Source organism: Ochotona curzoniae, unplaced genomic scaffold (genome assembly GCF_017591425.1).
Source record: "Ochotona curzoniae isolate NIBS_2020 unplaced genomic scaffold, NIBS_Ocur_1.0 contig_883, whole genome shotgun sequence".
Taxonomy (NCBI): Eukaryota; Metazoa; Chordata; class Mammalia; order Lagomorpha; family Ochotonidae; genus Ochotona; species Ochotona curzoniae.
In genome coordinates, this window is record NW_024466599.1 from 31,305,323 (window position 1) to 31,330,805 (window position 25,483).

Genomic DNA, 25,483 nt, shown 5'->3' on the forward strand with positions numbered 1-25,483 from the left:
CTGCAGCATATAGTTGTGTATGTTGTGCACCATTCATAATCCATGCAACTCTGTCAGCACTACACAAAGGTGGAGTCTATGGGGACCCAGAAGCCAATGCCAAATCACCATTCAAACTCTTTGCCTTGAAAAGGGCAACTGACCTTTTCCCATGAGAGTGACATGATTACATCAACACAGCTGATTAAAAAAAAAAATTGGTCATTGCACTTATTTCCCCAACTGGAGAGACCTTTAGGAAAACTGCAAAGTTAGCTGTTCTCAAGTTCTCACATTTGATCATACATGTTCCCTTCATGTTGCTCAGGAGCAACTTAACCAGTAAAATAAATTGATGGTAAATGTTGAGCATTTGCATCCCAAAGTATAAGTTATAGGCCTAATTTTAGCCTAATGTAATTTGCAATGGGAAACCATAGTTGCAAGTAGTCTATAATGTGATTAAATGCCAATGGGGGTTGGGAATAATGGAGACATGACAGACCCCCTCACAATAACTCACTCTACACAGTAGGCTAATGAAATTATGTATCCAGCACATAGTATATTTTCTGGGAACTGAAAATGCACTTAGCATCTCACCAGTTGACATGCCAGTTACTTTTTTTTAAATCTATGGAGAAGAACATTAATTTTTAAAAAACTATTTCTTGTATCTTTTTAACTTGCCAGGAATAGCTCTGGGATCTGCCAGTATTGCTTACTGAAGAATATGTGATTCTTCTGAAGAAAAGCCACTTTTCCTTTACAAATTAATAAGAAAAATGTGGAAGGAAAGCTATGGATTGGTCATGACATTTAGGAAAGTTAGAGCTGCTATGCTCAAACTTTTGTTTGTTTTGTTTTTTTTAATGATTTATTTGAAAGGAAGATGAGAGAGAGACAGGCAAATCTTCCATCCATTGGTTAACTCAGCAACTGCCAGGGCTGGGCTGGTGTTAAGCCAGGACCAAGGACTTCCATCTGGGTTTCCCACATAAGTGGCAGGGGTACAAATATAAGATGGGCCATCTTCCATTGCTTCCCTAGGTGCATTAGTAGTATTTGGATAAGAATCAGGGCAGTCAGAACTTGAGCTGGTGTTCTGATCTAGAATATAGGGATTGCAGGTAGCCATTTACCCTTCTGCAACCACAGCATGGGTCCCAAGACTAAGGTTTAACTAAGGAACAGTTGACTTGGTTTTCATTAAACCTTGTGATGGAGATTCCTTCAGCTGCTGCAAGCTCAACAGTAAAGTTCATTTGTGTAGAACTGTGACGTGTTCCTTGTCTCTAGGTATGCAGCGTGGGAAGGAGTAGAAGTGGGCAAGTGTTTTTTGAAGGCACTTGAAAAGACCTTTGAAAAATCTGACTCTACTACCCAATTTTATTTTGCCTGCTTAGCTTTACTTTTTTATTTATTTGAAAGGCAAAGACAGAGAAATATAGATTTCCCATCCACTGGTTCATTCCCAAATGTGCTTAAAGCTGGGCCACACTGAAGCCAGGAGCTGGAAATTCAATCCAGATCTCCTATGTAGGTGAAAGGGAACTCAACTATTTGACCCATCACTTTGTAACTCCTAGGATCTACATAATTGGAAACAGCAATCAGGAGCAAAGTTGGGATTTGACCTAGGTAGTCATATACGGTGTATAGGCACCCCAAACAGTGAGTGTCCTAACTAGTATGCCAAAAACCTGCCTCAATCTGCTTCCCCTTATTGCAAAACTGCTCAATATTTTGAATCCATTTCCTTCAAAATTTTAACTTCACTGCTTCACAAAAACCAAGCATGTCCAACTCACCAGTCATCCATGTAATGACTTACAGTGGTTAGCCTTCATCTTACTAGATCCATTGCAGTATTTAAAAATGTTTTTGGGGAAATGACATGCTGCCAAAAAAACAAAACAAAGAAACAGAAAAACAAAACAAAACAAAAAAGCTTGAAACCCGCATAGTTTTTTCATGATCTTCTAGCAGACCTCATCTCAGTTGCACTGGATATAGCAGTTCATGTTTTCCTCCTTGAACGACTTTATTCCAGGTCTCTGCTCTCTCCTCATCCTCTTCCATCTCAACAGGCCTTCTCTGTGTTCACATCTCTACTTGGATACCTTCAGAGGGTCTAAAATACAAAGACTCTTCCAAAAACAAAGTTTATTTATTTGCAAGTCAGGATTACAGGTGGAGGAGGAGACAGAGGAGAGAGAGAGAGAGACAGACAGAGAGACAGAGAGAGAGAGAGAGAAAGAGAGAGACAGAGATCTTTCTACCATTGGTCCATTCTGCAGATGGCTGGCAACAACCAGTTGAGCCGTGTTGAAGCCAGAAGCCAAGAGATTCATCTGGGTCTCTCAAATGCATGGCAGAGACCCAAACACTTGGGCCATCTTTCACTGCTTTCACAGGTCATTAATAGGGAGCTGGATTAAGCATCTAGGTTGGGAACCAGTGTGCATATGGAATGCTGGCATCACAGGCAGCAGCTTTACCTGCTAACACTATGACACCCGCCTTCCCAAATAGACTAAAACACTCCCGGAAAACTTCCTTCTTTCTGCCTATCAGTTAATGCTCTGGCCAAATATCTTTAAAGAGAACTGCAACCCTAATGACTGTGGCTGCCCCCAACCTGCATTCTGCTCCATCCCCCTTTCATCCACCCTCTCAACCCAGCAACCGTAGTGATCCTGTACGATTCCAGGATGATCCAGCCTTGAGCTCTTTCTCTTATATCCCCCTACTTCCCTTCTTCTGTGTATCTGGGGATACACAGAAAGGCCTGGTATACTTAGAATTAGGGCCAAGCCTTGGATAACAGGTAGGATTCCAATGGGCATGGGAGAGCACTGCTCCCTGGGAAATGCCACAGGTCAAGACTCCAAAGCAACAAATCTGATCATGTAGTCAGAGACTGGTGAAGCATGCAGTGGGGTAGACATTTAACTTTCATGTTGAGGAGTACCGGGAAAGCTAAATTTGGGTCAGATGATAGAGGTCTTTCAGTGCCGCACTTAGGAGTTTGGCCTTTCTCCTGCATTTTCCGTTCAGCTTTGGAAGAAGGGGAGTGGGAGCAACTATGAAATTCACTTAGCATAGTTATCTCAGCTGCCTGCCAAGTAGTCTATTTAGTGCAATTCACAGGCAGAGCTTTGTTGAACGTTGAGAAGTCACTTGCTCCATGTGAATCCAATCACCACGGCAGGCAAACCTCAAAGAGGGAACACACAGCCGCTCTGAAAAGCCTGCCCCACACTCTGGCAACTCAATTCATGAATATGCTTTTCCAATGTCTGACGCTGCTGCTTAGCAAAGATATTATGGGACAAATCCTTGATTTGACCTTTTGTATCTCTATCCATCCCACTGTGCTAAAAGCAATTATGTGCATCTTGTGTGTGGCTGTTGGAATAGGGAGTCACTTAGCGACGGGTCCTTTTCACACTCCAACTGTCCTCTCGCTCATTCCTTTTCCTCTCTCACAACGGCCTGCACAGCAGGTCTCCTCTGCTGCTTGGCAGAGTCTAAAATGGCATTAGGGGGAGGCGAACAAGATGTAAACAGGTGGAAACAGCTCCTGTCACGGCGATTAGCATTCCCCTTGACCAGGCACAGCTATGGATGAAAGAATGGGGCTGCAAGAGGACAGAGAGGAGAAAGGTGGCTGGTGAGCAGGACGTAGAAGAGGCATGAACTCATTGTCAAAGGCACAGGCAACTTTCTACAAAAACTTCTTACAAGACAAAGCCATGCCAGCATCAGGGTGGGAGATAATAGTCTCTGCTGGGGATAGGAGAGCCTGTCAAGTGTCTCCTTCATCTGTAATAGATTTTTGTGTGCTTAAGTATATGCAAGAACGGAAGCCTGTATATGTGAGATCGTGCGCTTATGGCCCTGGTGTCTGAGTGATAGCAAGAGCATTACAGTGTCTGCAGGTTGTACATACATGTGCCTCAGAAGACCCATGCTGCGTGTGTCTAATGTGTGTCCTAAGTCAAGTATATGGAGATATGTATGTCATTTCTGGAGTGTTTCTATCTCTGGGTACATGTGTGTATATTCATGCATGTGTGTATACTCATGCATGTGTGTACGTCTCAACACGAGGGAAGATTGTACATGTAGCAGAGAGCTCATGTCTCCTCCACTTTGATGGAACCACTCCACATGACTATGGAGGCTGCTTCAATCCTGGCCCAAGACAGCCTGAAGGTCTGATCTTCAGGATTCCATAGCCTTCATTCAGTTCCCTGTGTCCCCCATGCTCCAGGCCCAAGAGCAGTGCAAGACCCCCTGAGCTAGAGATGATATATAGGAAGACAGGAGGGAGAAAGGTAGCTTGCTGATGGCAAGAGTCCATTGGATTTGGGAGGAGAAATTTTTTCCCTAAGCTTTTGAGTCTAAATAATTTATACTGGAAAAGTGAGCTGGACTCTTGGGCAGAACGTAAATGCAATCAATGAAATAGCAGCGAGTAAAGCGATCTGCTCCGAGGTTAACCCCTGCCTGATGTTAGACACAAGTAGAGAAGGGGAAGAGACACAGCTGCAGATGGGAAAGGATAGTCAGAGTGGGGCTGGCTCTGCCATCTAGAAGAGCTGAGGAAATGGTAGTCAGTCCCAGGATAAGGTACCTGCTGGAAACAATAGTGACTCTAGAAATAACGGAGAAAAAGGAGAAAATGAGCAATACCCGAATCAGAACTAAACCTTGTTGTCCAGAGAGCCTTCTAGATACAGAAGATGTTTCCTCAGTCCAAAGCTTCCTGCCACCCCAACTTCCAACCAACAGCGTGAGACCTAGCCTAGTCTTCTCAGCCTTTGCAGGCCCCCTTTCATTCAGCCTTTGATTCTCAAGGGAGGGAGGCGGTGTTGAAACCCCAGGGTCAGGCTGCTCACTTGTAAAATCATCTGAGACTCACTCAGACAGACCTTTTGTGATTACTCACTGATTGTGCATTGTATGTAAATTAAGACTAGAAGCAAAGAATAAAAACTGTGAGGGGGGAGCCTGGCAGTAGCCAACATTTAACACTTTGATCTATGTCTTTCCAAGCAGTTCTTCTTCCCTTTCTCTGTTTTCTGTGCATGTAGCTATCCACATATACATCCATATCTGTATTGTTTTAGAGTTATTTTTCACATGCTACTATGTCTTAGATATCTTTTCATGCCAATAAAAATCCATATCATCATGTTAAATGTCTGCTAAATATTTTATTGTATGGGCACATTGGTTTATTTGCCTAATTGTTATTAGATATTGGTCTTTTCCTCTTTTTTAGTCTAGATTTTTAAAAAAATATATATATATATATATTTCAAAGAGTTACAGAAAGAATCTTGTTTTTGCTGACTCATTCCCTAGATGGACACCTCAGCCAGTGCTGGGCACAGAGCCAGGAGCTTTCTGCAGGTCTCGCACGTAGATGGCAGGAACCTAAGTATTCCAGCCATTATCTGTTTCCTCCCAGGGTGTGCATTAGCAGGAAGCTGGATCAGAGCTGGAACTTGAACCCTGGCACTCCATTATGGGATGCTAGCATCCCCAACAACATCTTAACCACCACACCAGATGTCCAACCCCTTTTAAAAGTTTTAAGTAAGTTTTATGAGAATGTATTTTGTAATTGATCTGTTATTCTTGGTTATTGTTTATTTCCTTTGTGCATGATTTGTGATTTGGGATTTAAACCTTATCATGGCAGGTACTTATCTGTATAGGCTTTTCAACCTAGCATGTAGGAGATTCCATGTGTAGTTTCAGACATGTGCCAGAGATGTTATAAGGTATCCCCACAGATAAGCAAAATCACTATGCGCCCCTTTTGCTTTGGTCATCTCTGTGGCTTTTACTTTCTCAGTATCCGCACGTGTCCCTTCCTCTCCATTCATGTGGCTACCACCCCAGTCTTGCTTCTACCACAACTATTGTGTTAACTTCATGCTTAATAATAGGAACATATTGTGTGTATGTGTATGTACATATGTATGTATGTATAAGAGTGCCTTTTTTTTTCTGACTTTTCTTACATGTGTTCTTTCTGTGTTTAGTCAAGAGCAACCACAGAATTGCTAAAACAATAAAGCCATGAAAAAGAAAAAATGTAGGGACAAGCCTTTGGGATGCCAGTATCACATATCAGAGTGACTTGGTTTGTGTCCCAGCTCTTACAGTTCCAGCTTCCTACTAACTGCAGTCTTACCTCCCTGCCACTCAGGTGGGCGATCCAGATTGAATTCCTGGCCCCTGGATTCAGCTGGGCCCAGCCCTGGTTGTTCTGGGCATTTGAGAAGTGAACCAGTGGACAGAAGATCCCTTCTCTGTCTGTGCCTTTCAAGGATTTATGATCAGATTTGGGCTTCCTAAATGGAATTCTTTTAAAGTTTGTGATTGACATTGTCCAGAGACTCTGTCCAGAGATTCCTGTACCCAGCTTCCATTTGGGGGAGGGAAGGTGACAGGAAGGCAAGACACAAATCTGGTGGAGAGTACCTGGGAGACCAACCAACTTGCATTTAAAAAGCTAAGAGATTTCTCAACAGAATCTGAGTCAACCACCTCTTTCTCCCTTAAAACAGACAGGCCTGCTCTGTCACTACACTTCACAGTTTTTCCTTCAAATATTTACTTGTTGATTGGAAAGACAGAGTTACAGAGAAGTAAGGAGGAACAGGAAAGATATGTTATAAGCAATGAAGAACCTGAAATTTTTTTCCCTCCTGAATCCCTGTAATTTTGATCATCTTCCTTCTTAATGGTCAGTACAACCTAGAGTGGGCTCATGCAAAAGAATTGTCTGCCATGATTGAAATGTTCCATTTGTCAAATATGGCAACCACTAGCCACATGAGCCCATTGAACACTTGCACACTTGAAATTTGACTGGCCTGAATTGTGATGTGCCCTAAGTGTAAATTACGCACTGGCTTTATAAAGCTATAGTATGAAAAGCAGCATATAAAATATCTCATTAGGTTTTTTATAGTGACTGAGTATTGAATTGAAAATTATGTTGGCTTCATTGGCTCAAATGAGACATTATCAAAATAAATCGATGCTATGCCGATCCGAAGCCAGGAGCCTCTTCCATGTCTCCCACGCGGGTGCAGAGTCCCAAAGCTTTGGGCCGTCCTCGACTGCTTTCCCGGGCCACAGGCAGGGAGCTGGATGGGGAGCGGGGCCGCCGGGATTAGAACCGGTGCCCATATGGGATCCCGGGCATGCAAGGCGAGGACCTTAACCACTTGCGCCACCGCGCCGGGCCCAGTCTCTCTTTTTTTTTTTTTTTACTTCTTTTATTAAAAAAAAAACACTTTTGTTACTTTATTCATTTGAAAGACAGAGTTACAGAGAGAAAGAAAGAAATCCTCCATTCACCATTCACCATTCACTCCTCAAATGGCTCCAACTGCCAGGGTTGAGCCAGACCAAAGCCAGGATCTGGGAGTCTTTTCTGTGTCTCCCATGTGAGTACAGAAGCCAAAGTACATGGGACGTATTCCACTGCTTTCCCAGGCACACTAGCAGGGAGCTGGATTAGAAGTGGAGTGGCAAGGACTCTAACTGGCAACCTATGTGGGATGCCAATATCCAGGTGGTTGGTTTACTTGCTACATCATAGTGCTTAATCTTTTAATGTGGCCACCAGAAAATTCAAAGTCCTATATGTGTATTTCTACTTAACAGCATTGGGCTGAGTTTAAGAGCATGAAATTGGATATCAGGCAAGTGAGTTTAACTCCCAGTCTGCATTGTTCTGATTAAGTGACCTTGAGCAAGTTATGTAACCTGTCTCTTTTCAGGTATAAGGCAAAGATAACTGCTATAGCTAAATCAAATAGGTATTGGGAGGATTACCTAGGTTAGTTAATATAAAGTTCCTGTTGTAAACAGTGCCTGCAAGAAGCTCCTGGCTCCTGATTTTGGATTGGCTCAGCTTTGGCCCTTGTGGCCACTTCAGAAGTGAACCATGGGTGAACGGTCTTTCTTTCTGTCTTTCTCTCTGTTTTTCCAACTGTTCAATAAAAACAGATGTTATTCTGATTTCTAAACTTTCTAAGGTATATTTGCATTTCTTATGCAAAAAAACTCTACAAAGAAAGTTAAATTGAAAAATGAAAGCAATTTATTTTTGAGTGTAGTCTGCAGCTGAATGTTTATTTTGCTTGAAAGCTCTGTAATAATATTTACTTTGTTATGGCATGTGTCTGTGAGTGTCTACCGGCAGGCCTTGGGCAAGAGTGGAATTGGAGATCATGACAAGTGACCATTTATTTGTTAATTCCATGCTTCTGGCTGTGACTCTCCTCTTTGCTGCAAGGGGAGGGGAGAATGGCATCATGCTTCTCTCTGGCATTCACAACACACTGAGTGTTCGCCTATATTTAGCCAACATGAAGTCACTGAAACCCTATGCCTACTAAGGGCTCTGTTGTTTGTTGCTCACATGACTGATATGCTGATCACCCTGTGTAGTTTTGTCCTTAAATGAATTGGAAATGTCTTGTAATCCTTCCATTGCTGGAAGCTACACTTGGGGAATAAGAACTAAAATTGCACATCAAGGAGCATCCCCTAGAAGGACTCCTGGAGATTCTACAAGCCAGAGGGACTTCACTCATCCTCTGCTTTGACGGAGCCTGAGCAGGTGCACAGGCTGGAAGTAAGGGATTGTCTATGCTGTACTAAACTGGGAAAAGCAGCATCTTCAGTTAGTTGCTCCCAATAGTTACCTTGTATTCCAGCACTCAGAATTGACATGTGGATGTGGAAACAGGCAGTCCAACAGAGTTAATGGCACAAGTGCTCCTGCATGTGCATTCAGAGGCTCAGCTGTTAGCTACTGCCTGAATTTTGCCCTGGGGGTCACCTTCCTCTAACTGGTGTGGGTGTTCAGATGGGTTTGGGAACATTCAAACATTGGGAACATCTCAGTCCACACTTCTCTTTTCTCGCTTTGGATGACAATTGCAGGAAAGACTCCCTGCTATCAGAAAATCTAGTTTTGTTCTATTGAATGAGCAAATTAACTTTAGGAGAGTAGGCAAAGAGATAAGGTAAAAGCTGTTTAAAATAGCTGTAAAGTAGTGAGGTATTCGAAAAATGTTTTGCATGGCAAAATTTCTGAGGCCAAGAATTCTATGAAAAACTTAGAGGTCAGGGGCCACTTTTTCATCCTTCGTACTAATCTCTTGTTCCCTATGCTTCATTTTGTTTCTTACAACTTATGTGTGTGCTCCCCCAAATAGATATTTTTATGATGAAAAACAGATAAACTTGAAAATATTGAACTTTATTTTGAAAAAAAAAACATTTAAATTTGTTTTATATTACAGATTATTATCTAAAGTTGAGTAAATCTTTCAGAAAAGCATAAAAACCTTATTTCATTTATTAACTTAAAAAAAAGCATTTTGCTTTTTAAAAAGATTTATTAATTTGAAAGACAGAATTGTAAGGGTGGTGGGGGGAGAAACAGAAATTTTCCATCTGCCAATTCACTCCCTAAATGGCCTCCGTGACCTGTGCGGTCCAAAACCAGGAGCCAGGAGCTTCTTTTGGGTCTCCCACGTGGGTGCAGGGGCCATCCTCCTCTTCTTTCACAGGTATATTAGCAGAGAACTGGATCAGAAGTGGAACAGCCGGGACTTGAACTGGCATAGTCTATCTGTCTGTCTCACTGTAGATCTGCCTTTTTAAATAAATAAGTGAAACTTTAGGGAAAAAAAGCAAATTATTTTCAAATCTCAGCTCTCTATTAGTAACAAGTTAATTTGCACATACCTCACACTTTAATGAGTATAGCTGTGCTAGACAGTCACTAGTCATCAACGCCTCCGTGTGAACAAAGTTTAGAGAGTGGATTCTGAAAGGAAAAGAGAAGTAGAGGGAAGGTGAACAGGAACATAGGGTAGACAATAAGAAACCTGTGGAGATGTTTCTAGTTTGCCAATTTTACATAAGAACTCTGGTCCCCGCAATAACCCCCAGGTCCTACTCCAATTTATTGTAAAATAGCCATGAGTCAGGTGCAGGAATTTGGCACAGCAGTGAAGACATTGCTTAAACTATCTGCTGAGAGCCTGGGTTGAAGTCTCAGCGCTGATTTTGAGTCCAGCTTCATGTTGATGTGTCCTAGAAGGTAACACATCATGGCTCCCTTGGGTCCCTGCCACCCATATGGGAACCTCCAAGGAGTTCGCAGCTCCTGGTTTCTGCCTGGTCCTGCCACAGCTCTTAAGGCATATAAACAATGAATCAGCAAATAGAAGACCCCTTGGTGTCTCTCTCTTTTAAATAAAAACATTTTAACAATTATGATTTGTATTTTACTTCTATTATTTGCTATTATGCCATCATAGTAAAGAGAAGTCTGTTCTTTGTCAAGCTTTTTTCTTTAAAATTTAAGTATTTTTACTTGAAAGGAATAGTTCCAGAGACAGAGAGATAGAGAGATGGATCTTCCATCTGTTGGCTTATTCCCCAAATGGCTACAAGAACCATAGCTGGGCTGCTCTCAATGCAGGATCCACAAGCTTCTCTCTGGTCTCCCACATGTGTGCAGGAGCCCAGGCCATTAGCAGGGGGCTGGGCCATAAGTGGAGCACCTGGGACTTGAACCAGTGCCTATATGGGAAGTCAGTTCAGCAAGTGGACACTTTCTCTGCTACGTCATGACACTGGCCCCTCTTCTGAAGCTTGCATACATTGAGACTCGTTATAATGACTCTCTGTGAATTAAAATGGTGTAGTGAGGTTGGGGGTAAACCTGTTGCTGTGGTTTTCAAATATAAATACATAAAGCATTAATAGTATTTAGTCCAGCTGTTAAAATGTGCATGGTGTAATACTGCTTACTACCACTGGCATATAATACAGTGATTCTTGAAAAGTTTTATAAAGATGACACATTTCAAATCTGTTTGAAAAAAAATAGCTCTCATCAAATGGTGTGCCAACTTGCAACTGAAAAATTAAGTGATTCTCTATTTCTTCCCTCACCTAAAATATGTTTCAATCTATGATTTAAATATAAAATAAATGAATCTATTAAGTGTTTTTATAACTTTGAAGTAAGGAAGTACTGTTGAGTCAGAAATCTTCAAGAACTAGATTGTCTGGAACTTTTTTTAGTGGAAAGTTCTCCACAGCAAAAGATATAAGGCTGTATTGGTCATATTTGTGAAAAGGGTTAGGATGCAGCACACACAGAGCCTTGATGTGTAGGGCTGTAATAACCTATACACATGACAGCAAATGATCCTGATTTTTAAAATGGGCAGGGAATGTGAAGAGGAGTTTGAAGAGGAGGGAGGTTGGAAGTCCCAGAACTGCTCTGCACAGTGAGAGTCTACAGCCTCAGATGCCACCAGAGCCTGACACCCCTCTGTCTCACCCAGGAGCGCCCTCAGACATCTTCAGAGCTGTGCCTTAAGTCATCCCAATTTGTTACTGCAGAGCCAGCTTAACCTCACCTGGAAAACAGGCTACTTGCATCCTTACTCAGTAAATGCAAACCAGAAAGAGTCGGGTGGTATCCCCTCTATGTCCAGACATGCTGGGGTTGGGAAGCCCCTGGGTAGGTGCCACAGAAAACACTGCAGAAGAAAATGGACATCCTGCTATGGCCTCACTGGCACCTTGGGCTGCAGAACGCAAGGGAAATGGGCTCACCTGGCTTGCGCTGCTCTTGTCACAGTTTCATAGGCTGAGATGTAAGATGCTGAGTTAAAAAGACAATCCAGGTCAGCCCTCATCCATTTGAACAACAGCCTCCAACTCAGCTGTACTGAAGGTCACTACCTGCAGGGCAAGACTTGGCTGCTGCTGAACGCAAAGGTCTGGTCTGCCATCCAGCACTGGACACTGATGCAATATGAGTGGGGGCAAAGATCACAAAATCTCTGTAAGCCTAAAGGCTTAAGCTATCATCCTGCTCAGAGCTGCCTGAAGTCTGTCCTGCATGCAAACAGAGGTATGAGAAGTAAGAATTTAGGTAGTACACAGACAAATGCAAATGTTAATGACTCTGTATTTGTTTCAATATGTATAAACATACAACTGGTACATTGAAGTCATGATTTCATATATATACAGTGTGTCTTCAAAAAGTTTATGGATGGCACTGGTTTATGGTGCAGCAGCTTGAGCTGCCAGTTTAAGTTCCAGCTGCTCCACTGCCAATCCAGCTCCCTGCTAATAAGCCTGGGAAAGCATTAGAAGATGGCCCAAATGCTTGGGTCCCTACTACCCATATGGCAGATCTGGGTGAAGTTCCTGACTACTGACTTGGGCCTGGCCCAACATTGACCATCACAGCCATTTGGGAGGGGAACTAGTAGATGGAAGAGCTCTCTCTGTTTCTCCTTCTTTCTGTGTAACTCTGCATTTCAAATAAAATGACAAATCTTAGAAACAAAATTCACAGAGGGATGAACATCACAGCACAGAGGGTAAAGCCACCATTTATTGACAGTCGCAGCCCAATGCAGGCCACTCTGAGTCCTAGTTGCTCTCTTCCCATTCAGCTACCTGCTAATGCACCTGAAAATGTAGTAGTTGGTAAATCTCAAGAAATTCCCAAAATGGAAAAGCAAAGAGAGAAAAGACTGAGGAAAAAAAAGTTCATTAGATATATGTGAGTTTTTCAGTAAGTTTGTTTTTCATTTGGAAGAAAGACAGAACTCCTATCTGCTATTCACTACCCAATTGCCTGCAATAACTAGGTTCAGTCAGGCAAAAGCCAGGAACCCAGAGCTCAATTCATGTCTCTTGCATAGGTGGCAGGGACCAAGGTAGAGACTCAAGCTCTTTTGTTTTTTTAAATATCTTTCATCCAATGATTCACTCCCCAAGTGACCGCAATGGCCAATGCTGGGCCGATCTGAAGCCAGGAGCCTGGAGCTGCTTCCAGGTATCTCCATGTGGCTACAGGATCCCAAGGCTTTGGGTCATCCTTGACTGCTTTCCCAGGCCACAAGCAGGAAGCTGGATGGGAAGTGGAGCTGCCGGGATTAGAACCGGCACCCATATGGGATAATGGCATGTTCGAAGTGAGGACTTTAGCCGCTAGGTCTCCACGCTGGGGCCAAGACTCAAGCTCTTGACCTCTACGTTCCAGCATGTGCATCAGCAAGAAGCTGGACTTGACGGTTGGATCAAGGATTTAAACTCAGGTAGTCGGACCTGGGATGCAACATCCTCAAGGGGCTTGCCCTGGGCATGTTCTGCATGTTCTTTTATTTGCACTTTCCTGCTAACTTTTTGAAGTATTCCTGAAAGTTTCTTCTTTTCATTAAAGATAAGCCTGCAGCAGGCAGGTTTAGAAAGTGATTTTGAGGGCCCAGCATGGTAGCCTAATGGTTGGAGTCCTCACCTTGCACATGCCAGGATCCCATGTGGGCATCAGTTTGTATCCCAGATGCTCTACTTCCCTTCCAGTTCCCTGCTTGTGGCCTGGGAAGGCAGTGGAGGACAGCACAAAGCCTTGGGATCCCTGCACCCATGGGTGAGACCCTAAAGAAGCTCCTGGCTCCTGGCTTCAGATGGGCTCAGCTCCAGTTGTTGCAGTCACTTGGTGAATGAACTAGCATATAGAGGATCTTTCTGTCTTTCCTTCTGTCTTTAACCATCTCACTTTCCAACTAAAAACAAATAAATCTTTAGGAATCTTTAGAAAAAGACTTGGAGAATTGGTAATTGACAGTAATCTGAATATGGCAGAAATGATAAATTCTGCTTTTTCAGTTATGCAGATTGTTTGGAACACACCAGGATAGACCATTTTGCATCATTTGTTTTCACTGTCCCTGGAAGTGGGCACATTTGATCATGCCGCCACCCTCCCTGTGCCTTTCTGCAGCTGTGGTAAGGAGGCTGTGAAGCAATGCATAGTTCTTCATACACAGTCATATGTCCATCATTACGGGCACAGACGATGACAGAGTCCAACATCCTATTGTCAAGATACAGTAAACAGTTTCACTGGGAGTCCATCTTGGTCTGGAAGTAGAGATGCATACTGCATTGTATCCTCACATCTGGATATGACAGTCTTCATTACACAGTTACTATACATTCCCTTAAATGAAAAACTACAATACAAAATCAACAGGAAGAAAAAAAGAAATTAACAACACCATGAAGTTAAATAACATGCTGCTCAATGACTAATGTGTCGCTCAAGAAATTAAAAAGAAAATCAAGAACCTTCTTGAAGAAAATCCTGCTTCTGTATGATCTATGAGTCATTAAATGATTTAATCAGAAGAAAGTGTTTTGAACAGATGAAACTAACAAAAAAAAAATCAAAATCCATGAGATACAGTTTCTGCTGATCTTTGTTGGTGAAATATGTCTCCCGTAGGCAACAAATAGATCGGTTTTGATTTTTTAATCCAGTTTACTAATCTATGATGTTTGACTGATACGTTTAAGCCATTTACATTCAGGGTTAATACGAATAGATGGTAATCTGGTTTTGTCATTTTAGCAACAGGTTGTTCATTGTTTTAGTCTTCTCTTGTTATTTTACTGGGATGTTCTTCACATTTGCTTAACCCACTGGCACAACACCTGCTGCTTCCCCTCCTGGAAATCATTGTCCTCCCTACTTTTCCCAATTTCTCCTCCTCCAGACCCTTGTCTCAGTTTACTCCTTCTTCAGAAGCTACTCTGTGAGCTGCAGCATGTTTAAATGACAATGACAGGGATAGGCCCAGCGTGACAGCCTAGTGGCTAGTCTTCCCCTAGCACCAGCTTGTATTCCTTAAGGGCGCCAATTTGTATCCTGGCTGCTCCACTTCCCATCCAGCTCCCTTCCTGTGGCCTGGGAAGGTAGTTGAGGATGGCCCAAGGAATTGGGACCCTGTACCCATGTGAGAGACCTGGAAGAAGCTCCTGGCCCCTGGCTTTGGATCGGCTCAGCTCTGGCCATTACAGCCACTTGGGGAGTGAATCAATGGACATTAAGATCTTTCTTTTCTGTCTCTCCTCTGTGTAAATCTGGCTTTCCAACAAAAAAAAGTAACTTTTAAAAAAGAAGACAGGGACAGGATAGGATGTTGCTGGGCACCTTGCTTGCAATTGGTGTGGACATGAGATGAAATGCGCAAGGGAGCCTGAGCTCTGGGAGCTGCTCACAGTGACATGGGCTTGGCAGGCAGTTAGCTAGGTCTGTTGAGTTGGAGATGCCGGCAAGCAACCCTCCCACCCTCTGCCCCGTGTGAAACCCTATCCTCCTACTTGTCATTCAAAACATCCCCTTTCCTGGGATGCTTCTGCTTTATCCTGGATCTGGGAGAGGGGGTGGAGGAAGATGCCTTGAAAATGGGGACACTGAGCTCCACGAGGAACCCAGAGAAGTGCCAGATAATTCCTGGATGGCTTCACACCCAGAAAGGCATTGCCCTGAGCTGATCCAGGAGCCCTATAGCTGGGAGGGCTCTCTGCTCCCCTGCAGACCAAGGCTGCCAGACTGCCACGTGCCCTCCCTCTCTCTCCCTGCTCCTTGAGGGCAAATCTTCTGGCCCACTGCACTGCCCACCATGACGGGTAATTCCTCTGTGTGCGGCAACCCATGTTCATACGTGTGTGTGTTGGCTTTCTCTCCTTTTGAACACAATTTACCTTACATATGTCAGCACTCAGAACTCATGTCTGTGCACAGAGCCTGGGGTAAAACCTCCATGCCCCTACTCATCCACATTGACAGCAGGGGCAGACACATTGCTGAGAGGTCCTGGAACCACCAAGGCTGAGTTTCTGGACTTGTCGTGGAAGTTGGATTCAGGTGGATTTTTTTTTTTTAACGTAAGCACTATTTTGGGTTTTATTTGTTTTTAATTTTTATTTTTTCATGATATAGTTCCTTAGGCTCAGGTATTTCCCCTTCCACCCTACTCTCCCTCTCCCCTCCATATTTTAACAATATAACAGGTGCAATTTAAAAAAATGCCTCATACGTAGGAAGACCCAGGCTGAGTTTCCAGTTCCTGGCTATGGCCAGACCCAACCTTGGTAGTCCGAGGCATTTGGAGAATGAACCAGGTGATCGGAGTGTTACTCTCTTTTTCAAAGATGTAAAACAAACTAAAAATTCAAATGTGTACCTATTATATATGCTTTTCTCCTTGCTCAAGGACTTCTCTAATTAATCCCCGAGTCAGAATGCCTAAGCAGGTACCTTCCTGGGGCAGAGGCTGTTTCTATGTTCAGTGCCTGGCACAGGACATCTCTGTTGAAAGCTGGGCCCGCGAACAAAAGGCTACACATTTAACCTGGTGCAGCTTGAGGAAGTGGAGCTGCACCTTGAGAGAGAGCTGAGAGGTCATCCTTGTTAAAGAGGTTCCACTCTCCCGAGGACAGTATGAGAAGTCACCCAAGGCTCTTAAGGAGGAAAATGAGCTTTTGGAAATATATCACACACACCCCCCCCCTTGGAATTCTTGTGCTTCGCCAAGTGGGATCTGCCAGTCAGAACTGGTGCTGGGACCTCTAAACCTGGCGAGAAAGGAAAGCAAAAGGAAAGAAAGCACCCAGTTTACTCCCCTGCGGAACACAGCAGGTGAGGGAACTTCTAGCAGTGCAAGTCCCCCCCTACCCTTCACCACCACCATGCCATCCACTCGCTGCCCGTAATTCTCTAGCTTTCTTGCAGGGAAGCAGGGACAGGGTTGAGCTAACCTCCTCCCCCACCAGGAGCGGTGGTTCCGGGATGGCAGCTTTCCAACCAGGGAACCGCGCAGAGGAATCAGGATCCAGCCCAGCCTCAGGCCGCGCCCCGCTGAGGTCGGACCCGTTAGCCAGAAAAACAATTTGCTGTCTCAAGACATTCAGTAGTGCTGTGAAAACGGACTTGCCCACAAGTAGAAGGGGTTTCTTTCTGCTTTTCTTGCATCAAGTTAAAAGTCGACCTGTTGCTTTCCGTTTACGGAACATGTAACGAGGCTTTGAAACGCGCCGCTGTGGCCGGCTCTCAACGCGCCCAGCCCACGGCCCCGGGTACTGCAGAGCTGAGGTCGGCCTCGGTGGTGCGCCTGGCGCTCCAGAGGCCGGGATCACCAAGGCGCCTAGCTATGGGCATCTTGGCACCGCGCGCCTTCCGCTAAGCCCGAGTGCATGGTGCTGGCTTCTTGTCCCAAGGGGCCTCAGGCAGGGACAAGGGCACAATCGCCTCCCACTAGCCGAGGTCCTCCAGAGAGCTTGGTCTCGCTCCGCCGTCTTCCGTTGGTGTTTTCTTCCGCCGCTGCTCCGAGTCGTCCCAGAGGTCCCAGGGTCGCCCGGCCGCCGCCGAGAGAGCCGCGCGCCATTGCGCACGCTGTCCTCCAGGTGGCGGTGGAGAGCCGCACCCTGCCCAGCCACGCTGACGTCACCTTGTTTACCCGGTTCCTGGTCATTTTTAGAGCTCAGATCACAGGATGTGAATAGGGCCGATGATTTCCCATTCGTTTTGGCAAAAGGCCCTCCCAGTGGGCGTCCGGACAAGTATGATGTCCTTCTGGACAAAGAGGTTTTGCTGCACGGGGAGTATTTATTTGTGAACACTTGAAACTTCATCTTAAGAAGCAGATGGGAAACCCTCTCTCTGCAGGCTATACATGGGCTTTTCTGGGAAAACAGGGAGGGATTGGTTCCGGGGCTATGATGAGAGTCACTGGGGAGAGGCCTTGGCGTCTGGGAGGCATCGCATAGCCTGGCCCCCTACCCTTTGTTTTTAAAGGACCAAGTAGAATAGCATTTGGACTTAGAAATTGGTTGTGGTGACCTAAGGTGTAGCTGAGGGGAGACCCAGGGGGTGGTTCACCCAGGAATTGCATCTGAAAGTCTCAGGGCCAGAGACCACAGGATTCCTGTGCTGGGGCTTGTCATGGTAACAGTGTGGAGTACCCACTCCTTTTTTTAGGACACTCCAGTCATGCAGGACTAGTGAGGACAGATGGAAGTGCTAAGAGGATACCTACAGGGCTCAGCTCTCTGGGTCATCTTCATGTCCTGCCTTACTGGAGGAAAAGTAAAAACAGAAAAGAAGCACCAAGGCGTCTATTCATATGGGAGATACAGGAGCTGGGGAGTTTGTCCGGAGCTGCACAAGAGGCAAAATAAACAACAATCCCAAGCATCTCGTGCTAAGCAGAAGAAAAGCTTTAGGTTCATGTTAAAAAATGCATGAGCCCCAAGTCAAAGTTGAAATGCAGTTGTTTAAGCTACTGCCTGCTACATGCGCATCCTGTACAAACTGGGATTCAAGCCCAAACTCTACCACTCCATCCAGCTCCATGCTGTTGTGCTGGTAAAGTGGTCCAGGATGGTCCAACTGTTTGGGTCTCTGTCACCTTCATTGGAGATGAGAGTAGAATTCTGTTTGGGGAATTGAACCAGTGGATGAAAGATTGCTCTATCTGTTGCTCTCCCCAAATAAATAAATAAACCTTTAAATAAAAAAAAAATGAACCTCTAACTGCACAAAGTGCATGTTCCTACATCTCCACAACTCTCCCCACTTTCATCCTGCATCAAAACCAATTGCCACAGAAAACCAAGTCCTCACATGCGCACACACACACACACACACCACTTGCCCCCTAGCCCTTAGCAACCCCTGAGGGATTCCAATAGCCATGGAGAGATAGGTGGTTGTCATGCAGGCAGGAAGACAGAAAAATGGAATTCAGTTCAACCCAATGACCATTACCTGAGCTCCTGAATTGTGGCCACTGAAGACAAGCAGTACAGCTCATCAAGCATGAAAAGGCATGGTGCCCATCACTGTGGCACTTGTGACTTGGGAGTGGAGTGGAGTTCCACAGTCACTGGGAGGGTTTTATTTCCTTTCTCAAGCCCAGAAGGAAAGAAGGGTGTGGAGGCTTTACAGTGCAAGGGGATTTGGCTGGCTCACTGGTTTGAACAAGTGTCTCTTCACTGGGCTCTAGCATTTGCTCACCGACCAGTGCTGAGGACGGCCTAGAAATAGTGGCAGGGCTGCTAAGGGGAGGACAGGAAGCTGTGCCACCGGCTAAGAGAGAGAGGAGGAGCTGCTTACCAGAGGTCAGCCAGTGCACAAAGAGGAGGGGATTTAAGTCCATCAGTGAGACTCACACAGCTCCACCAAGGAGGGCCGAGGCCACAGCTAAAACTTTGAGATGCAACTTTGAGTTCCTTGCAAGAGTGAGAAGAAAGAGATTCCTGAACTGGAAGAAATATGTGGCCCTAGATCCACCCAACATGAGTAAAACACCTTTGCAGGTGCCTTTTGTATTGAACCTGGCAATAATTCCCATCGAGCCTAAGAACTGACGGAGAGAAAACAAGGAAAAGTTTTCAATTTTTCATGGCCACGTGAATTATTAAAGATTTTTAAAAACCGTATTAATTGCTAAAACAAATACAACATTGAGCCAAAGTATGCCTTCATAAAGCATAAGGTAAACACTCCAGTAACCTCCCAGCCACCCGTGAAGGGAGATGGAATCATGTGTCCAAGACTAGCAAGCACTTTTTAAACCCCAGCACCTGCCACAGGCACCCAGGACATCCTGAGTGGGTCTCAGCAGATTCTGAGACTGCTGACAGAGCAAAAAAGCACCCCAGGCACCGGCCAACCAATGTTCAGTGGACTTTGTGATACAGCTGTGGGGGATACTTTCCTGGCTGAGTTCCTACCAGCTTCTTGTCTTCACACTGAATTCGTGGAGGAAACGCAGGTAGCGGGAGCAGGAGAACAAGATTTTGTTTTTAAAAATTGTAATTCTTTTTACTTTTGATTGTGTTTACATAGTTGAGAGGCAGTTAGGGTGGGGAGGATTGAGGAATAGGGGAAAGTGGATGAAGTAAATACTTCCAATCTCCTTTTTTTCTTCCTGGGGAAAGTAGGAAAATAAGGAGAAGGGCCACTCCCAGCAGCCCAACCACATCAGCACCTGGGAATGGGGAATGGCTGCCCACCCAGTGTCATCCCATGGTCCCAGATGTGGAGCATGTTCTGAGGATATGGCTTAAGTGGTTTTGATAGTTCTGAGATGCTGTTGAATACATTGCTCCAAGGTTAAGGAAATCCTTCCAGGGTCCATTGGCTGACATAGTCCATCTTAGAGTCACAATTTGCCCAGATACTCACTGTCAAAGCTTGACTGGGAGAGCTGTCCGATTTGTTCTGCCTTCCATAGTACAAGACATCCTCTGCAAGCCTAAGTGAACTGGTTGTCATGTCCTCCATGAGCATCTGGGCATGCTATCCACTGCGCAGGCATCAGCAACTATGGAGACCCAGTTCTGACTCATGCACTTCATGGTCAGACCACAGGTCCTGTGATTTTCACTGTGGTTGGAATGCTGAGTCCAGTGATCCAGTTGGGGGGTGGGAGTTCCCAGAGAAACCCTGCCAGAGGTGACCCCAACCTGACTTCTGTGTATGCCAGCCAATACAGGGTTCAGCCTAGTCCATCGACCACATCAGTCTGTACACACGGCAGTGACTGCAGTCACCTCGTCAGTTCTGTCCTCAGCCCCACCTCATATGTAACCCAATGGATGATGCAACCCAGCCCAACACCGCCCACCACACACTCAGCCACATATAGCAGTGGGGAACTGCAGCCTAGTCAGAGTAACCCCCAATGACTCCCACCAGGCCTACCCCCAGACCTGGTTCCTGCCCTAGTCTGTCCCGCAAACTTCTCTAGTGTGTCCCGCATCCCATTTGGTGCTTGTACACATTAATGAGGATTTGAGTCTAGCTCAGCCAAACTGGCCCTACTAACCAGCCCACACTCATACTGGCAGGTGCTACTGCCTGCCCAGCCAGACCTACCCCCAGACCTGGTTTTCATGCTCACCAGTGGGAGTTGCCATATTGGAGGGCGGGGGGAGGAGTATCCACAAGATTCATACTAGTTCCACTCCCAGCCCTGGATCTTGTACTTTCCAAGTGATTCTATGGTCTAGTCTGACAACACCTGCCCCAAGTCTCATCACCTGCTAGCTGGTGCTGGAGCAAAGCCCAACTAGCCTGCACTTACTCTGACTCGTGTATGCACAGTGGATATGGTCATTTATCCCAGCCTGGGTCTCCTCCTAACCCAGCTCACATGCAGGCCAATGGACTTTGTAGCCCTCCCAGTCTGGTCTGCCCCCAGTGCTAGCTCCTCTCAGGCTCAGTGAGAGGGAGCAGTGACCGAACAGGGGAGTCCTCACAGCTCTCCTACTGAATTTGTCCCCCATCCTGAGTCTAATGTGTGCTGGTGGGAGCCATTGCCCTGACTGGCGTGGTTTGCCTCACCTTGGCATTCACCAGAGGGAGACTGACTTGGCCCAGCTTGCCCCCAGTTCTAGCTCACGCTGGTAGGTGCTAACTATTCTAGCTCAACCAACCCCCAGTCTCTGCCCTAATGTGAACTGCCTGGTGTTGTGGCCCTACCCGACCTGTCCTGCACTCCATCCTGGTTCTCATATTTGCCAGAGGGTGTTGTGAACTGGCCCAGCCTGCCTTCCCTCCCCTCCTGACCCAGGCATGATCCACACATATGCTGGTGGGTACTGTAACCTGGCCTGGTCTGGGCTGCTCCCAATTTTGGTTCTTGAACTCACCTGCAGAGACTGCATTCTGACAGAAGTTCTGTGAACTTCTCTATCAGGTCATCTCCTAGTCACAGTTCTAGCACACACCAGTGGGTTCTTGGCCTAACCTGACTTGCTCCACCTCCCATTCTGGCAAGCACAGCAACCTTACCTGACTGACCCACACCCATTCCAGCTCTTACTGCTGGGTATTGCAGACCAGCCAGGCATAGTCCCCCACTAGACCCAGCTCTCGCATGGTTCAGCAGATGTTGAGATATAGCCCAGCCTGTCCTAAACTCACTCTGGCTCTCATGAACATCGGCGGATGCTGGAACCTAGCCTAGACTGGCATAATTCAGACCCAGTCCACACCCATGCCAAGGTATATTGCAGCCATGTCCAGCCCAGTTTGCTGCTCCATTCCAGTTCTTGCTTTCCCCAGTGGGAACCAAAAACCCAGCCAGGGCTCTGCTTAGATCCCCAACAAGGCTCACTCTCAGCCACAAATCTTGTGCATGCCAGTGGATGTTCCAACTCAGCCTGGCACAAGCCATCACCTATCTTATCTTTGCCATCAGATGCTGCAGCCTGATCTGGCTTGGCCTGACCTCCCCTTACCCAGCTCTCACTTGTGGGTGCTGAAGCCTAGCCCTACCCAGCCAGCCCCCATCCCTGACTTTTGTGCAAATTGGTAGGTGTGGTAGCTTAAACTATCTGGCCATGGCCTGCACCCTATCCTGGTTCCTGCACATGCCAGTGTGCCATTTTTTTTACTTGACCCTGCCTAGTTTGTCCCCTGAAGCCAACCCACACAACAGATAAAGCAGCCCCGCCTGGCTTGACCAACACTCAGTATTGACTAACGTTCTCATCAGTGGGAGTGATGACCTACCAGGGGAGTTCCTCATGTGTCCCCACCATGCCCACTCCCAAATCCAGATCTCACATGTTCTGGTGGGTGCTAGGCTCCTACCCAGCACATTCTGTCCCCTAGTCTCAGCCTTTGTGTTTGCTGGTGTTCTTAGGTATACGTACAGATGTTATAGCCCAGATCAGGCTGACCTGCTCCCAACCCTAGTACCCATGAGCGTTGGTGAATTCCATGGTCATGCCTAACTTGGCCTATCACCACCCCCAGTCCTTGAGCATATGGCAGTTCTACCAGGGTGAGCCCATGATTCCCCATAGAATCTGCTCCCAGAGCCAATTCTCTCGCATGCCAGTTAATGTCATGACCCAGCCTAATGATACTCACTAGCAGGTACTATGGTCAAGCTCTGCCAGGCAGGCCCCCAACCATGGCTTTGATATGTGTGGATAGGTGATGATCAAAACCAGCTACCCGAGCTCAGGTCTGCCACATAGAGGATGGATTGGTTTAGCCTCAAAAGGTCCTCCTCCAAACCACCAACTCTCAGCCCCTTCATTTACCTGCAAGTGTAGTAGCTTGATTGGTGAAAGTCCCCAGAAGTCACTCTTCACCTGTCATATTCTCCCTCAGCAGTCCTCCCTCCCATACATCTACAGCTCCACTTCCCTGTTTAATCCACAGCACCCTATGCCCACAAGTGTACCGATCTCCAAGCCCAGTCCTCTGGCAGTGGTGAGCTATGCCAGCCTGAGGTCCTGACTGCCTACCCAGGGCCCACACATGCTTGGACAGGTCCCCAGATGCTGTCTGCTGGCATACTGGCCTTTGTTCACAGCATATCTTTTTAAAAAATGGAATAGGCAACTATGCTGGAACACTGGTGTAGTTACTACAAATTTGGCATTAACCAGGCCCAGGATGCCTCAAGCTATTAGCTGTTTCTCTCCCAGCTGTGTAATACTTGCCTAGATACAATACAAAATTTTAAAAAAATATTTGTATATTTCTTTATTTACTTTGATGATTTTTACATAGTTAATTAGGGTGATAAGGGTCAAGGGCTATAGGAAGGGGGTAAGACCATTATTTTCACATTCTCTTTTTTTCCTTCCTATATCAGGGGGAAGCTGGGAGACAAGGGGAGAAACCACACCCAGTCTCCCAAACACCTCTGTACCCTGGGATGAAGGACAGTCACCCGACACCACCCCAGGGTCCCTGATGCAGAGCATGCTCCGATGACCCTGCTCATGAGGTTTCATGGTTCAACATTTACTGCTGATCTTGCCACTCCAAGCACAATGAAATCTCTCCACATTCCTTTAGTCGACATAATCCACCCTAGAACCTCCATTTGCCCAGATATTCACTGCCAACACTTGGCTGGGGTGGTTGATCAATTTGTTCTGTCCTCCATCCTCTGTTATGGTACCAGGTATCCTCTGCAGACTCCAGTGTACTGCCATATTCTCTATGCGCACCTGGATATGCTGTCCACTGCTTCATCTATGCCACTGAGGAGGCCCAGTTCTGACACTTGCACTCCATGGTGAAACAATGGAACCTGCAATTTTGTCTTCCTGATTGGGGTTCTGAGTCCAGCAATTCAGTTGGGGGCATCCACAAAGAAACGTCATCTGAGGTGATCCCAGACCTGATTCTTGTGTATGCTTGCCAATACAGGGTCTGGCATAGTTTGTTGCCCCTAATCAGCTTGTGCATTTGCTGGTGGTTGCAATCACTGGGTCAGTTCTGTCTCCAGCCCTATCTTTTACACAAAGCAAATGGGTGTTGCAGCTCAGCTCAATCATGTCCACCACACACTCAGCCATCATGCAAACCAGTGGGAGCTGCAGCCAAGTCAAAGTGACCTGCAATAATCCCCACCAGGCCTGCCCTCTACCCTGGTTTATGTGCTTGCCAGTATGTACATCAAACTGATTCAGTCTGTCCCACATCCCATTCAGCTTTCGTACACGTCAATGGGCATTGAAGTCTAGTGCAGCCCAACCAGCCCCATTATCTAGCCCACACATGTGCTAGCGTGTGTTACTCTCTGTCTAGTCATGCCTGCCCCAGTCCTGGTTATCATGCTCACCAGTTGGAGTGGCAACCCAAGAGGGAGTTGCCCACTGTTTCCCGACTGGGCCCACTCCTACTCCCTGATCTTGCACTTTCCAGGTGGTTCTGCAGTTTAACTTGACAGAATTTGCCCGCCCCCCGCCTTGCCAGCATTTGACAGCTGATGCTGTGGCAAAGCCCAAACAACCACACCTACTCTGAGTTATGCATGCACCAGTAGGAATAGTCAACTCAGCCTGGCTTTCCCCTGATCCAGCTCACATGAGACCTACAGGTGATGTAGCCCTGCCCTTGTCTGCCACCATTCCAATTCTCACACTTTCCAATAGGAGTGGTGGTTCAGCAGGGGAGCTCCATACAGGCCCCCTACCAGCTTTGTCCCTTCCCCACCTGGGGCTTACATGTGCTGTTTGGGTCCTGCGACCTGGTCTGGAATGGCCTGCCACACCTTGGCATTTGTCAATGGGTGCTGTAACTGTGCAGGGCCTGGCCCACTCCCAGTTCCAGCTCCCACTGTTGGGGGCTACAGCCTAGCCCAGCCCAGCCTAGCTCAGCCCTGGCTATCATGTGAACTGGCTTGTGTCGTGACCCATCCTGGCCTGACTCACCCTCCCATCTGGTACTCAGATTCACCAGCAGGTGATATGAACTGGCCCAGCCTGGTTTGCCCCAACCTGCACCAAATGTATGCCCTTGCCCAGCATAGTCTGTTCCTCCATCTTGGCCTAGTATGAGCTGGCGAATATTGTTGCCCGGCCCGCCCCACACATCCTGGTGCTGCTGCTGGGTCCTGCACAGACTATTCTTGCTGCCTGTACCCATGAGTGTTGGCAGGTTCCATGGTCACACCTAGCTCAGCCGATCACCACCTCAACTCTTGAGCTAACTAGTTGGACTTGCATTTTCACAGGGTTTGGTCCACATATGCCCACAGAATATACCCCCAGACCTGGCTGTCTTGTGTGCTGGTTAGTGTTATGGCCC

General features: G+C 46.3%; 1 long non-coding RNA gene across 1 annotated transcript; it reads right to left on the reverse strand.

Annotated features, from left to right (window-relative positions):
• Positions 1 to 3,121: 3,121 nt before the first annotated feature.
• On the reverse strand, positions 3,122 to 13,944 carry LOC121165305. Its single transcript, XR_005885215.1, has 5 exons — positions 13,762 to 13,944; positions 11,665 to 11,949; positions 10,599 to 10,721; positions 9,775 to 9,856; positions 3,122 to 3,199 (listed from the first exon to the last, which is right to left on the reverse strand). It is a non-coding gene; the product is annotated as an uncharacterized LOC121165305 (long non-coding RNA).
• Between the last annotated feature and the right edge of the window lie 11,539 nt (positions 13,945 to 25,483).